Here is a 14,944-nt window from a genome sequence, read left to right as displayed (position 1 = left end):
GTGAGCCACCATGCTCGGCCACTTTTACCTTTGGTGTCATATTTAAAAAATTATTTTTCTGATCCAAAGTTACACACATTTACCCCTATGTTTTTTTCAAAAAGTTTTATAGTTTAGTTCTTATATTTAGGTTTTGATCCATTTTGAAATTAATTTTTATGTATGCTGTGAGTCCCAGCTTCTCTGGATACTAAGGTGGGAGGATCAGTTGAGCCCAGGAAACCCAGGCTGGAGTGAGCCATGATGGGGCCACTCCACTCTAGCCTGGATGATAGAGTGAAACCTTGTCTTAAAAAAAAAAATGGTCTCATGACAGATTAGAAAAACAAGTATGATAGTAGCTTTCCATATTTTTTCTTTGTAATATGTACCCATTTATATTATATGCTCACCATTTTGATCTTTTCTCTGGGTTCGTTAATTATACATGCATATTGTTGAAATTTAATTTTATAATTTAATCTTCAACAAACAGAAAATTTGGTGGACCTGCAATGAATTTTGAGGAATAGTAAGAATGGTCAGTGATGTATGCAATAACTGTTGCAACTGTGCTCTCCTATTCTGTGTAGAGGGTGCCAACTTCTTCAGATACAAGGAAGAAAGCTGTGGTTTGATAGAAATAAAAAGTTGTCATATTGTTTCATGTAAGTCCCAATAAGTGTTGAAGGATGCAGAGGGAATCTCAGGAGTCAATTGGTGGATGGCTGTCCCTTTCCTTTCTCTTTGTAGGTGAATGAATTTACTTTCTCAGGGGGCAGAGACTGTTTGAGACGTTTTAAAAAATCCCGCAACCAAATGAGGAATATATTCACCTTGTTGACTCACAGAGGATACAAATCACACACAAGCAGATGGGGATTCAGAGTTGCAATTTTTTTCATGTGCTGTCCAGGGAGTATGGAGGTTGAGTGAGTGGAAACAACTACATGAGACACAAAGAGGGCAGGGAAAGGGGCGGTCAAGTCAGAAGAAGCAGAGGCACCCACCCAGAACTCGGATTTTTTTTTTTTGACGGAGCCTTGCTCTGTCACCCAGGCTGGAGTGCAGTGGTGTGATCTCGGCTCACTGCAACCTCCTCCCACCAGGTTCAAGTGATTCTCCTGCCTCAGCCTCCAAAGTAGCTGGGATTACAGGTATGCACCACCATGCCCGGCTTTTTTTTTTTTTTTTTTTTTTTTAAGTAGAGACAGGGTTTCACCATGTTGGTCAAGCTGGTCTCAAACTCCTGACCTAAGGTGATTCACCCACTTTGGCCTCCTAAAGTACTGGGATTACAGGTGTGAGCCACTGCACCCAGCCATGATGTTCTTTTTAGATGTGGCATTTTGAGTGTCATGATTTGGAGAGTTGTGATTGTGCTGAGCTGGGACAGAGGGAAGAAGGGAACAGCTGCAGGAGCAGGAGTGGCAGGGACGAGGGGCACTGGTCTCCCCATACATCTCAGGAGGGCTCTCCTCCCACACTCTTTTATAACCTCATTTCTTTTTCAAAGCTCAGCTCACACATTGCTCCCCAGAAAGGCTGCACTGATGACAATGGTCTTTCTCCCCCTTCTCTTGATCCCCTCTGTGCTCACCCCTCTGCCCCATCTTTGCCACATCCTGTTCCCTTTCAGAGTCAATGGCTTCCTTCTGTCTTATCCAGTGAACTGTGAGCTCCCTAAGAAAAGGAACAGAGTCTTCCTCTTTTTTCACCCTCAATGTCCATAGATATGCCACATAGAAAGCCACACACAGAAGACAGGTGGATTTGCAAATGCTTGGATAACAAATGATTTCAGAGGTACAGTAAGGGAACAAAATGTCTTTGCAGAGGGGGCATCCGAGTGTACCTTTGAAGAGTAGTTCCTGGGAATTCCCCAGGTGGTCAACAGTGATGGAGGCAAAGCTCTCCAGGCAGCAGAAGACCATAGCAGCTGCCCACTTACAGTGTTAGTGCCACCTCCTCTTTGAGGGCTGATGGTGCCATTGGTGAAGGCTGTTTGTGCTTGACCTGGGAGTGTGTGCTTGGCCAGGGAGCTTCACCAGGGTAAGCTGTGTCAAGAAACAGGATCTTGCTTTTGAGGCCTCTCTCCAAAACTAGTACAACCTCTCTGCTAGAATTTGCAAAGAATAAGGACTTTGTGGTGCCCTCATAGACTGGATTTAAGGGACATGTGTTGCCTGAGCCTCATCTTTTTTTTTTTTTTTAATTATTTTACTTTAAGTTCTAGGGTACATGTGCACAACGTGCAGGTTTGTTACATATGTATACATGTGCCATGTTGGTGTGCTGCACCCATTAACTCATTTACATTAGGTTTATCTCCTAATGCTATCCCTCCCTACTCCCCCCACCCCATGACAGGCCCCAGTGTGTGATGTTCCCCACCCTGTGTCCATGTGTTCCCATTGTTCAATTCCCACCTACGAGTGAGAACATGCGGTGTTTGATTTTCTGTCCTTGCGATAGTTTGCTCAGAATGATGGTTTCCAGCTTCATCCATGTCCCTACAAAGGACATGAACTCATTCTTTTTTATGGCTGCATAGTATTCTATGGTGTACATGTGCCACATTTTCTTAATCCAGTCTATCATTGATGGACATTTGGGTTGGTTCCAAGTCTTTGCTATTGTGAGTAGTGCCAAAATAAACTTACGTGTGCATGTGTCTTTATAGCAGCATGATTTATAATCCTTTGGGTATATACCCAGTAATGGGATGGCTGGGTCAAATGGTATTTCTAGTTCTAGATCCTTGAGGAATTGCCACACTGTCTTCCACAATGGTTGAACTAGTTTACAGTCCCACCAACAGTGTAAAAGTGTTCCTATTTCTCCACATCCTCGCCAGCACCTGTTGTTTCCTGACTTTTTAATGATTGCCATTCTAACTGGTGTGAGATAGTATCTCATGGTGGTTTTGATTTGCATTTCTCTGATGGCCAGTGATGATGAACATTCTTTCATGTGTCTTTTGGCTGCATAAATGTCTTCTTTTGAGAAGTGTCTGTTCATATCCTTTGCCCACTTATTGATGGGGTTGTTTGATTTTTTCTTGTAAATTTGTTTAAGTTCTTTGCAGATTCTGGATATTAGCCCTTTGTCAGATGGGTAGATTGCAAAAATTTTCTCCCATTCTGTAGGTTGCCTGTTCATTCTGATGGTAGTTTCTTTTGCTGTGCAGAAGCTCTTTAGTTTAATTAGATGCCATTTGTCAATTTTGGCTTTTGTTGCCATTGCTTTTGGTGTTTTAGTCATGAAGTCCTTGCCCATGCCTATGGCCTGAATGGTATTGCCTAGGTTTTCTTCTAGGGTTTTTATGGTTTTAGGTCTAATATTTAAGTCTTTAATCCATTACCTAAGCCTCATCTTCAAAATGACCCAGCAGTGACACTGTTCCTTTTCACTCTGTAGGTTGCATATGTCACCTACACTGTGGTCCAGGAGTCTCAAGTCACCATCCCCACCATGGTCAGTCGCCTGGTGACCCCAGGCAGAAACTGATCATCAGGGGATCTTGGAGGTAGGAAAATTATTAAAGAAATCCAAGAGCAGGACTGGAACAAGAAAGTGTGGAGGTGGGAGAGAGGACAACTGGAGACCCAGGAGGGCCTCTGAGACCAGGGAGAGAATGCGGGGATGGCAGGGACAGAATCTTCATCCACTGAGATTGGTGGAAGCCCCGTCTGTGCCCTGTCCGTGTTGGGGTCCCCCTTTCAGGTGGTTTCTTCTGCACCACCAGTCACCCCTACCCTGTCTACTGACCCATGGCAGAAACAGCAGATGTGACTGGGGGGCACTGAGGCAGGTGGGGACCAAGGGACCAGGGACAGCAGGCGCCACCCTGAGCAGGATCAAGGAGAGCTGGAAAAGGAGGTGGGAGTCGTTGTTAGAGGAGGGTGTGAAGTAGTCAGGATGAAAGAGGCCAGGAGGAGCCCCAGGACCTGAGGCCCTCCCTCTGCACACAGCCTTTCTCTGTTGGGCTCAGGCCCTGGCAACAGCCCATTATTTACTTCCCCCAACCCTGGCTCATGCTCAGCCAATCCCTGCTCCACTGAAGTTCTCTTGCCCAGTGTTCCTGGCAGTAAATTGTAAGGAGGAGGAGTGCTCACCGAAGGGCATAGGGCCTGCCATGGGTCTTTGTACATAGAACTTAATAGCAGCCCTCAGTGTATTAGTGAAGTGGTTTCTCTTATCATTTTGAGGCGAGAAAAGAGGTATAAAGAAGCTGGTTGAACTTGCCCAAGATCACACAGCCAGCCTGTGGCCCAGCTGACTTTTGAGCTCAGGCACATGACTTGGCATTTTCTGACACATTCTGGTTCCTCTGACTTCTTCCCATCTGAGGCTCCCTGCCCTGCATTCAGATGCCCCCTCTGACTTGATGTTCAGGAGCACAGACTTCCAGCAGTGAGAGCCAAGGAAGTGGAACCAGCCAGATGGGGAAGGACTGAGTGTAAATCCCAGGCTTGTCTCCAAGTCCAGGCCTTTTCTGGCAGATATCAGCAGCAAGACCAAGGTAGCCACAGAGGCGAGCTCTGCTGGGCGGGAACTCCCTGAATATTCAAGTGTGCATGCGATTCTTCCAGGGGTCTGCCAGATCCTGTGCTGTTCCAGGTAGGAGGCACTGGGCATCTGGGCGCTCACAGCCTCCCTTTGCACAGAAGACTGAACCAGTAAGGCCACACGCTGGGCACGGGGCCCCATTTTCAGAGGATGGAGCCAGCCGTGTCGGGGCTGCTTATGTGTCCACCTTCTTCAGGCTCCCTCATTATCCAAACGGCATTTCCACACATGGGAATTTGCAAAAGGAGAGAGTGAAAGGCCCAGGGCATTTCTGTGGTCTGTACTAACCCTCAAAGATACTCTTGGTCTGTGTGTTCCTCATTTTCAAATTAGAGGCTAAAGATGGACAAGGCCGGTAGCAGGGTGTGCAGGTCTCCTGGCCAGCCCTGTATTTACTCCTCTCTCCAGGCAGAGTGGCCAGTGCCACTTGCTCAGGCAGCAGTCACGTGAGGTCCATCCTCTGGGAAGACCCTCCCTGATGGCCCCTCTGCGATTCTGACCACAGGATGCCTGCAGCACAGCAGAGTCCCAGGTGGAGCAGAATCGGCCATGAGAATAAGCTTGGTTCCAAGGTCTTTCTGCTGTTATGTCTGTAATTACTAAACTTTTTTCATATAATTGCATTTTCCAAACATATGAGGATTACAAAAAATAATATAACAGGTAAACAGAAGTGCCATTTTGCTTCCATGGCTCTGGCCTCCTAAGGGGCAGGAAAGCAGGTGACCTCATTCCTGGTATTAAAATGGCATGGCTGGAGTTCAGGTGGGTTGATGGGAAGTTGTGCATCCTATAGCACCCTGGAATGGCTGAAATTAAGTATTTTATATGGCAAAATTGACTCTTGGAGCAGAAATAGCCTGCTCATATGGACATGGAAGCAAGATGTCCTTCAGGCCCCCAAACCTCTTCTGAGCCTCTTCGCCTGCAGATAGCTGGGCAGGCGTGTCTGACCATCCCATGTGGCCAGGGTCCATCTTCAGCAGTTGTGGATTGAGGCCTTTGTCCTTGTCTGTGCTGATTTGAGAGGTACTGGAGAAAGGCTGTGGTGTCTTGGTCTTCGTCTCCAGTGTTAGCCACTGCAATGGCAGGGGGACGAGGTGGTGGGCTGAGAGCATGGACAGTGCAAAGGCAGTCATGGCTGATTGCTAGAGAGAAAGATGAAGGAGACATTAACTCTTCTCCTGAAGCCCAAATCAGAACAGATATTTTTCAGGTGTTGAGCATGTATGTGCCCCACCTGGGTACTGGGCAGCATTTCTGATTGAACACTGCCGCAGTGCTTGATGCAGGTTTACGTGAGCCCCAGTTTCACGAGGGGGTCCCCTCTCCTCCCTTCCTTGGATGTCTCATGTCTCCATCTGCACTCTTAGTGGCCTGGTCTTTCTCTCAGACAATTCCAGGCTGGTTCCCCTGCTTTGCTACCCCCCACAACCTCTCCCACACCATTGCCCAGCTCCCAAGAGCTCATTGTGGCTGAGGAAAGGGGGTGCCTTGACACGGAGTTCCCTTCACATGAGGGTCCCCAGACACTTCTCCTGGAAGTGCTCCACCAGGACCCCTGCCACATGCACCTCTTGGTGCAGGGAGGAGAGGGGAGCAGGTTGTGTCTGATGTGGGTGTGTCTGTGTGCAATGGCTGCTTGTATCCTTCTGTGTTGTGTACCTGCTCAGCAAACTGAGTCCTGTGGCCAAGAATGATCCTGGGCAAAACTGAACACATTTAACCCAAGTTTGATTTCAACTCAACACTTTCCCATTGTGCCTCCTTCTCATCCCAAATGTGCCAAATACTTCTAATCTTAGTATTCATTCTTTGCTTTGTCTGTCAGGTCCTGTTCTCTACGAGTGAATATCCTAATGACCATAATAAAGCCAGTTCCCTTTTTGGGGACTGACATTTGTTGAGAACTCCCCCTGTGAATGCTGTCTTGCTGCAAAACTTCACCTCTGGATAAAGTGGCTGTGCTCCTTCTGGGTGTCTGCATCAGGGCTGCTGAGGCACAGCTGAGAATGCACCGCACAGCTGACTACGCTGCTGAGCATATCTCATTACTAAATGCACATCCCTTTCAAGGATGCCAGGCCGGTAGGGCTGCATTGCAACTTTGATGGACACTGGGGATTAATGCCTGTGTGTCCTTGTTCCATTAAAAAGTTTGAAGTTTGCTGGGTGCAGTGGCTCATGCCTGTAATCCCAGCACTTCGGGAGGCCAAGGCGGGCAGATTACGAGGTCAGGAGATCGAGACCATCTTGACCAACATGGTGAAACCCCATTTCTACTAAAATACAAAAAAGTAGCCAGGCGTGGTGGTGGGTGGCTGTAGTCCCAGCTACTCGGGAGGCTGAGGCAGAAGAATGGCTTGAACCTGGGAGGAGGAGGTTGCAGTTAGCCGAGATGGTGCTACTGCACTCCAGCCTGGCAACACAGCAAGACTCTGTCCCAAAAAAAAAAAAAAAAAAAAAAAAAAAAATTTTAAGTTTGATTTTATGAGTTACTGGTATAATGATAAATATATTAATATCATATAGTTCAATTTTTTTTCTCCTGACTTTGAAATTGACACTCTTTTGTGGGCCTGTAAGTTTCCTGGCCCTGGTCACTGTGCCCACCCTGCCCATGGCTAAGGGGTCCCAGCAGCAAGCCTGTATGTGACTGGCCCCTATACTCTCCCACTCTGCCAGAGATTTTTTCCCAAAGGAATCTCCCTGCATGGAGGGTGGAGCTCGAGATCTCCATGTCCCAGGGTGGCTCCGAGGTCACCACTGCCCAGCATGTCTCTGGCTGCTGACAGGACTCTGTGCTTTCTTAACTCCTTAATGGAGTTCCTGGAGTTGGAGGGAAGCGCTTCCCACCAGAAACCCACTTGTGTCGGTTTTTCTTCTATTTGAAACAAATGATCAAAGTGATAGCGTTTTCTATGTTACATGTCTGTCTCTGGTCACTTAAAAACAAAACAGAGCAGGGTGTCCCCTGACAGCCCAGGAGAAGAACAGGAAGGCAGCCCTGGGGTAACCTGTCAAGGTTCAGATCATGACCTCCAGCATCGGCCACGGCTGGGTGACATCGTCACTCCCCAGGGGACAGGCAATCCCCTCCTCACCCCACAGCTCAGACCCCAGGATCAGCCCCAATCCCTGTGTCCTGAGCTCCTCCTACTTCCCCTTTCCATCCCAGCCAGCTCCGAAGGAGGCCGGCCCTGGGGGACAGGGAGGAGTCCAGCCTGGGACCCGGCCTGAGCCGGGAGGGAGGGCTTGTCCTGCTCCGGCCCCTGTGATGAGTCCCCTCTTACCCGGCAGGTGGTGACTCCCCATCCGCGGAGGCTCCCCCGCTGACCCCAAGTCTCCACCGCTCTGTCCTTCTCCAGGGCCTGGCGCAGAAGCACCCTTTGTCCCTGGGTGGCCTGACCCTGCTGACCACGGGTCACCTCCCTGACCACGAATACTCTGCCAACTGTCCCCGAGTGACCAAGACAGCTCAGTCTAGAGTCTAGAGGCCTGAGTACCCAGGATGACCTAATAGTCCCGACTATTAGGACCCCGGGACTGGGGCTTTGTCAGTTTAATGGATTCCACCTCTAGGAATCAACTGCCGCGAGGTTCTAATTGGCTGAGCTGCGTGTCCACGTGACCGATTGAACCGCCCACCTGGGTCTTCCAGCTGCCTATCAAACGCACAGCCCGGTAGGGCCCTGGGGAGGAACAGCCAAGAGGGAGGCCGGGCCAGGGGCTGGCGGCTTCCTCCGCGAGCTCTGCCATTTCTGGCCTCAGGTACCCATCGAGTTCTTGCAGTGCCCTGCAGTCTTCAGAGTCAGATCGGTCTCTGGAAGTTTCTTGATGTGAGACCCACAGATGGGCTCCATAGAGACCACTGAGTTCCTGAAAGCGTATTCATCTTTGTGTAAGGAGAGGTCATAGTACTTACCTAGCTCTCGAAAATGACTATCTTAGAATTCAAAGATATTAGGAGTCACTTCTCCACAGAGACCCTCCAGAAGGTCAGGATGGTCCCAGAATAAAACTCACTAAATCCCATTTCACTCTTGCTCCTAGAAGCCCAAGGTATCATGGAGGCACCTTGGCGGGATGCCAAGGACTGAGCTGGGGGTGAGGTTGTCAGGGAGGAGGGTCGAGGCCCTGGGTGCCCTCTGAGTTCCAACTGGGGCTCTGAGTCCTTCACTCAGTTGTCCCTTGAAGAGCAGTTGCCATATGAAAGGCGCACTGGTGTAAGGTGGAAGTCTCCCTTTTTTACTTCTGGTCTAGGACACCCAGAACAGTGGAGAATTCCTGCCTCAGCTCAGCACCAAAGGCCCACATTTTTACCTGAGATTCCTGGCACCTGCCACTTGGAGCTGGAAGGGGCTGTGCACCTGAGTGTATACAGGGACATTGGAGTCTGTGGACATTCACACCCGGACACGGTTTATGCCACAATGTGTTCATGTCCCTGGTGACTGTGTGTTGATCATTGAGAACACGTGGTGTCTGCACACGAAGGTGGAGCCACTGGCTGCCTGCGACCCTCCTTACCGGAAGGCTCCACCTGGCTTTGTGCTGCATGCTGACTGTGATCATTTATGTGCCAGGAAGGGCAGATGCAGGATGATCCATAACAACTAGGTCCTCTGAAAACACTCAGCCCTGGAGAATCTCACCAGGTGACCAGGCAGAAGCCCCACATGAGAACCCCTCCCATGCGGGTCACTGGTGCTGATGGCCATGGTACTGAGACCCACTGGTGCTGACGGCCACTGGTGCTGATGGTCACTGGTGCTGATGGCCACTGGTGCTGACGGTCACTGGTGCTGACGACCACTGGTGTTGATAGCCACTGTTGCTGTTCTTACCATGTGCTGTCATCCTGGCTGCACATGAGACTTATTGGTAGTTTCATCAAAGTTACTGCCTCTTGGACCTCACTTCCCCAGCTCTTGCTACTGTTTTGTGGGGCTGAGTGAATATCAGCAGTTTTAAAGCCCTCAGATTATTGTGATGAGCAGCTAGCTGTCTGCCCCAATCCTTCATTCTTCTAGCAGCCACCTCCTAACCACTTGCCACCTCTCTCACCCAAGCACCTATAGCCACTATGCTGACCAGCTGTCCTGTTGCCCAGGGATGAGGGAGGTCCCTTGGAAACACCAGCTCAGTTCTGGGAAATCGGGACCCACACTCTAACCTGGCCTTCCAGTTTCCTACCAAGGATGGAGCTTTCAATCTAGCTCACAAGTTCTTTGCTTTAACTCCCCATAGTGAGGGCAGAAAGCATGACTGGAAATTGTGATGTCCAACTCCATAGAGGCTCCTTTGCTACATGGCATTTATCCTTGATGCCAGGTTCTTTTGGCTAAGCTGTGGGGCACAGGTAGGCTGCAGCCCATGGCAGCTGTGCTGCCTAAATAGCTCTCCAGTAGTTGAAGTGCAATAAATTTATCCAAGTCCTTCTCATGTTACCTTCAGCATTTAGTGTTATGGAGGAGGTTTTCTTCCCCGGTGTAGACATGTGCTTCAGAAGAGGCCCAGGGGTTTCCTGGAGTGATTTAGCAGAATGGCTGCACTTCCTTGGGGTTTGGAGCTCCTGAGACCCTGAGCACACAGGGATGAGTCATGCCCTATGCTGCCATCTACAAAACTGTGATTGCAATAGTTATTTATTTTTATTTTTTTTGAGACAGGGTCTCACTCTGTTAACCACGCTGGAGTGTAGTGATGTGATTTTGGCTCAGTGCAGCCTCAACTTCCTCGGCTCAAGCTATCCTCCCACCTCAGCCTCCTGAGTAGCTGGGACCACAGAGGTGCACCACCATGCTTGAGTGATTTTTATATATATAGATATTTTTGTAGAGACGCCATGAAGGGGCCATAACCCAGGTGATTCTGTGCAATACTGCATATTCCACAACAGGCTGCATTCCCCTGAAGGAACTAGGTCCAGATTGCGGAAGGGTCTTGAAGTCTCAAACAGTCTGAGCAGAACAGTTCCCAGAACCCAGAGCTCCTGATGGCGGGCTCCTGTGCCAGCCACATTAACTCTCCATTCCCTTCTTCCCTCAGTCCCTAACAACCAGCATTCTACTTTTTGTCTTTATTTTGACTAAGTACGTAGATTCCATATAAGTGGAATCATATGGTATTTTTCTTTTTGTGACTGGCTTATTTCACTTAGCATAATATCTTCAAGTTTTAGCATAGCATATTACAGAATTTCTAAGGTGAGTAATATCCCATTGTATAGATACACCACATTTTGCTTATCCATTCATCCACTGATGGATAATTCGATTTTTCCATGTTTTAGCTATTGCTATGAACAAAAGTATACAAATATCTCTTTGAAACCCTGCTTTCAATTCTTTTGAGTATATACCCAGAAGTATAATTACTAGCTTATATGGTAATTCTATTTTTAATGTTTTAAGGAACCACTATACTGCTTTCCTCCACAGTTATGCCATTTTACATTCCCACAAACAGTGCACAAAGGTTCCAATTTCTCCATATCCTCACAAGATGTGTTATTTTCTGTGTGTGTGTGTGTGCGCGCGCGCTTTTTTTTTTAAAGTAGCCATCCTAATGAGTGTGAAGTGGTATCTTGCTATAGTTTTGATTAGCATTTCCCTAATGATTAGTGATGCAGAGCATCTTTCCAAATGCTTATTGGCCATTTGTATACCTTCTTTGGAGAAAGGTCTACAAAAGTCCTTCGCTCATTTTCGAATCAGGATTTTTGTTGTTGTTGAGTTTGCGATGCTGGCTTTTTTGTATATTTCTTGATTTGGTGCTGGTTACACAAGTGAGTTGAGGTTGTGAAAATTTTTCAAGGGCCAGGCGCAGTGGCTCGTGCCTGTAATTCCAGCACTTTGGGAGGCCAAGGTGGGTGGATTACCTGAAATCAGGAGTTTGAGACCAGCCTGGCCAACATGGTAAAGCAACATTTCTACTAAAAATACAAAAAATTAGCCAGGTGTGGTGGCAGGCACCTGTAATCCCAGTTACTCGGGAGGCTGAGGCAAGGGGATCGTTTGAACCCAGGAGGCAGAGGTTGCAATGAGCCAAGAACGCACCAGTGCACTCCAGCCTGGGCAACAAGAGCAAAACTGTCTCAAAAAAAAAAAAAAAAAAAAAAGGAAAAGAAAAGAAAATTTATCAAGATGTACCCTTATGACATTTGCACGTTTTTCTGTGTGTGTATGTATACTATTACATGTAATACACATATACGATACTTCAATAAAAGTTAAATTAATACATTAAAAAATAAGAAATGGGAGGGAGGGAGGGAGAGAGAAATTGAGGGAAAGAGGGAGGAAACACCAGGCAGAAGCTGTATCCTCTTAAGCTAACCTTAGAAGTCAGCTAGAATCACTCCCACCACACTTCACTGCTTGGAGAAGCCAAAAGCTTCCATCCAGATTGATGGGGAGGGAAACTAGACCCCACCTTTCAGGAAGAGGGATGTTAATCACATTGCAAGAAGAGCAGGTGGCATGGAATAAATGTATAGATGTGTCCATCTTGGGAAAATACGATCTGTCCCGGCAGTGTAGGGGAGGTGGAAAGTGGTGGTGTGGTAGCTAAAAGTGCAGGCTCTCTCAGGCCCCAGCCCGAGACAGCCCAATTCAGTCTGTCTGCAGGGAAGCCGTGGGAATCTCTACTTTCACAGGATGGGGCTGACATGCAAATGCAGTGGGTGACCCTTTAGAATTACTGCCACATGAATTGAGGGTTTGAATTCTAGAGTTAGAGGAATTCTCTTGGACAAGTCCATTAACTTTTATTACTCTCAGCTTCCTCAGCCACAAAACTGGCATCACGGTTCCTACACCATAGGTGTATCATAAGGATTGAAATAGCATTCTTAACGGGCTTAGTGGAGTGCCTTGCATGTAGAAAGTGCTCCACAGATGGTATTATTATTGTTATCACTGTTTTCAAATTATGGGAATAGACATACCTGAAAAATTAGAGCACTGACAGCCCATTCTGGAGTTCTCAGGGCACCAAGTCTCCATCAGACTCTGCCTTCGCATCTGGAGGCCAGCTGGAAGGCCAAACTGCTTTGGCGACAGGGAGAGGATGGCATGGCTGTCAGTGGGTCTTGAGACTGAGAAGGTGCAGGGCTTGCTTATGGACCCCACAGTTGGAATGTGGAAGTGTCAGGTAAAGCCCAGGGATCCTGGGACCCCGACTTGTGTTCCACTGCTGGTCTCCTTCCCTCAAGTGCCCAGCGGGCCTCAAGTTTCCTCTCGTTGAGTGAGGCTTGTTGCCAGCTTCCTCACTCACCCTGGGGAAGCAGAAAGTCTCAAAATGCAGGCAGGCACTGTGGGCAGGAAGGGCATCTCCTGTCACAGTGGGTGGTGCCTACATAGGCATAGGGGACTCCTGCAGGAACCACAGTATTGGGAGAGCTGGCGCCTTGTCACTGAAACCAGTGGAAAGAAACATTTACTTATAGAAGCTATGCAAACCTACCTTTCATCACACCACTCTCCAGCTCCCTAACCCTCAATGGCTCCCCTGTGCCTTAAGAAAATCTAACTGTGGACCTTATAAGAGAAAAATATACCTAAGCCCTCCAACCCAGGGAAAATAAACCAAGTACTCTCCTTTAAGCACATCCCAAGCCCTCCTGTCTTTGTTCCCAGCTTCTCCCTACTGTCCTTCTTGCTCAGATCTTATTGTCATTGTCATTGCAATGACAGTAAGTTCCTTTCTCTCTTCTTTCCAGCCTCTACCAGCCACTGTGGCTCCAGAGTGAACTCCTCACATCTTCCTCTGAATTCATCTAGAGTAACTCTGTAGCAGTCATCGACAGTAGGTCCCATTTCATCAGTAGGAAAAGCCTGTTTTTGTCTCCCTTTGAAGACTTTTCTGTCAGTCTGCCTTAGATTTTTCTAATTCCCCGCAGCTCCTGTTCAAAAACTGTTTCCCCCAATTGACTCATACAGTGCCCAAATTGTACACAAGCCAATGCAGATTTCAGAAATCCTATTGTCACAGGATCCTCTGGGTGTCGCTTCACCAGCTGGAAACCTCACGGCTGGCAGCGCCTCTACTTGAATATTGCTCACGCCCACTGGGTTCATTCCACCCATTCAGCCTGGCAGGCTGTGCCCAGCTTGCACTACCAGCCCAGATCCCATGCCTGCCGAGGGCAAGCCAGATGCAGAAAGGTGAAGGGTGTGTGAGTGAGCAAGTGCAGAGCGTGGCCACTGCACACAGCCAGGCACGCCAACTGCCGCAGCAGGGCGGGCAGCTCCAGGCACCGGCATAGGCACTGGCTCCATGCAAGGCTGCAGCTGGACCAGGCATACTACAAGCGGCTTCTCCTGCAGTTGCCAGCATCTGGATGAAGGGAATGTGCTGGCTCTTGAAAACCTGGAGATGCCAGCAACTGCAGATCCTCTACAGGTTGGGGGTGCATGTTACAGCTCTCTCATTCCCGCCACCCGCAGCGTGACAGCATGGCAAACAGTGGTGGGAGGCAATGTGTTTCAGCCCATTTGTGTTACAGCTTGTCCAATCCCATCACCCCAACTCCAGCCCACAGCTCCTGGGCTGGCCTGCCCCGCCACTGCTTCCTGTCACATGGGGCAGCCGCCCAGCGCTGGTGGAGGGCAGGAGGGCTATAGTGTTACAGCTCTGGCTTGGGAATTCTGAGGTCTGGGTCCCCAGAAGGGTCACCACTCTTCACTCCCACAGTTTGGTGAACAGGGAAGCATATCACGACCTGCAGCTCAGTGAGCTGGCCAGGAAAGTGTTACAGCCCTTTTTGTGCCCCCTGTTCGCAGGTCCTGAGTTGTTATTGCAAGTCCAGGAAGAATGAGGTTACTCAGGCAACTGGAGGGTGAGGATGGAGAAGAGCTTTATTGAGCAACAGAACAGCTCTCAGCAGAGAGGAGACCCAAAGTGGGTAGCTCCTACCTGCAGGAAGGTAATCCCAATGTGTGTCTGAGTCCTGCTGAGTCTAGGGGTTTTTACAGCTGCAGAATGGAGGAAGTGCATGCTGATTGGTCCATGAGTGGGAGGAAGTGCATGCTGATTGGTCCATGAGTGGGAGGAAGTGCATGCTGATTGATCCAAGGGTAGGTCCAAAAAACCAGTCACCATCAACTGGCTGAAAGGCATCAAGGAAGTTCTTACTCCCCAGTCATGGACTCCACCTGGAACTGGCAGCTTGGCCTCCAGGCTTCAGGCCATCCCTGGTTTGAAGGTTGGGCCTCACCAGGGACCCACCCCTTCCCACCTAGGTACCTGTCTGCCTCCTGCCACCATCACTATTGTTAAATCTCAGGGTGGAAGGCATGAGGGGTGGGCAATGGGAAGTGTAAATTTGTGAATTATCACTTTGGCTAAGTGAATAACTTAGTTTACAGTAATCTGTGATCCTATTTTA

General features: G+C 48.6%; 1 long non-coding RNA gene across 1 annotated transcript in view; it reads left to right on the top strand.

The window, feature by feature from the left end:
• Positions 1–14,944, top strand: part of LOC117977161 (uncharacterized) — a 46,901-nt gene that overhangs the window by 24,860 nt on the left and 7,097 nt on the right. Inside the window, exons 6-7 of the long non-coding RNA XR_004668148.3 lie at positions 13,277–13,362; positions 14,340–14,482. This is a non-coding gene — a long non-coding RNA (uncharacterized LOC117977161). The remainder of the gene's footprint in view (positions 1–13,276; positions 13,363–14,339; positions 14,483–14,944) is intronic.

This window comes from Pan paniscus, chromosome 21 (assembly GCF_029289425.2).
Source record: "Pan paniscus chromosome 21, NHGRI_mPanPan1-v2.0_pri, whole genome shotgun sequence".
Lineage (NCBI taxonomy): Eukaryota > Metazoa > Chordata > Mammalia > Primates > Hominidae > Pan > Pan paniscus.
The sequence above is the reverse complement of the archived record's forward strand: the minus strand, read 5'-3'. Positions and strand labels throughout refer to the sequence as shown.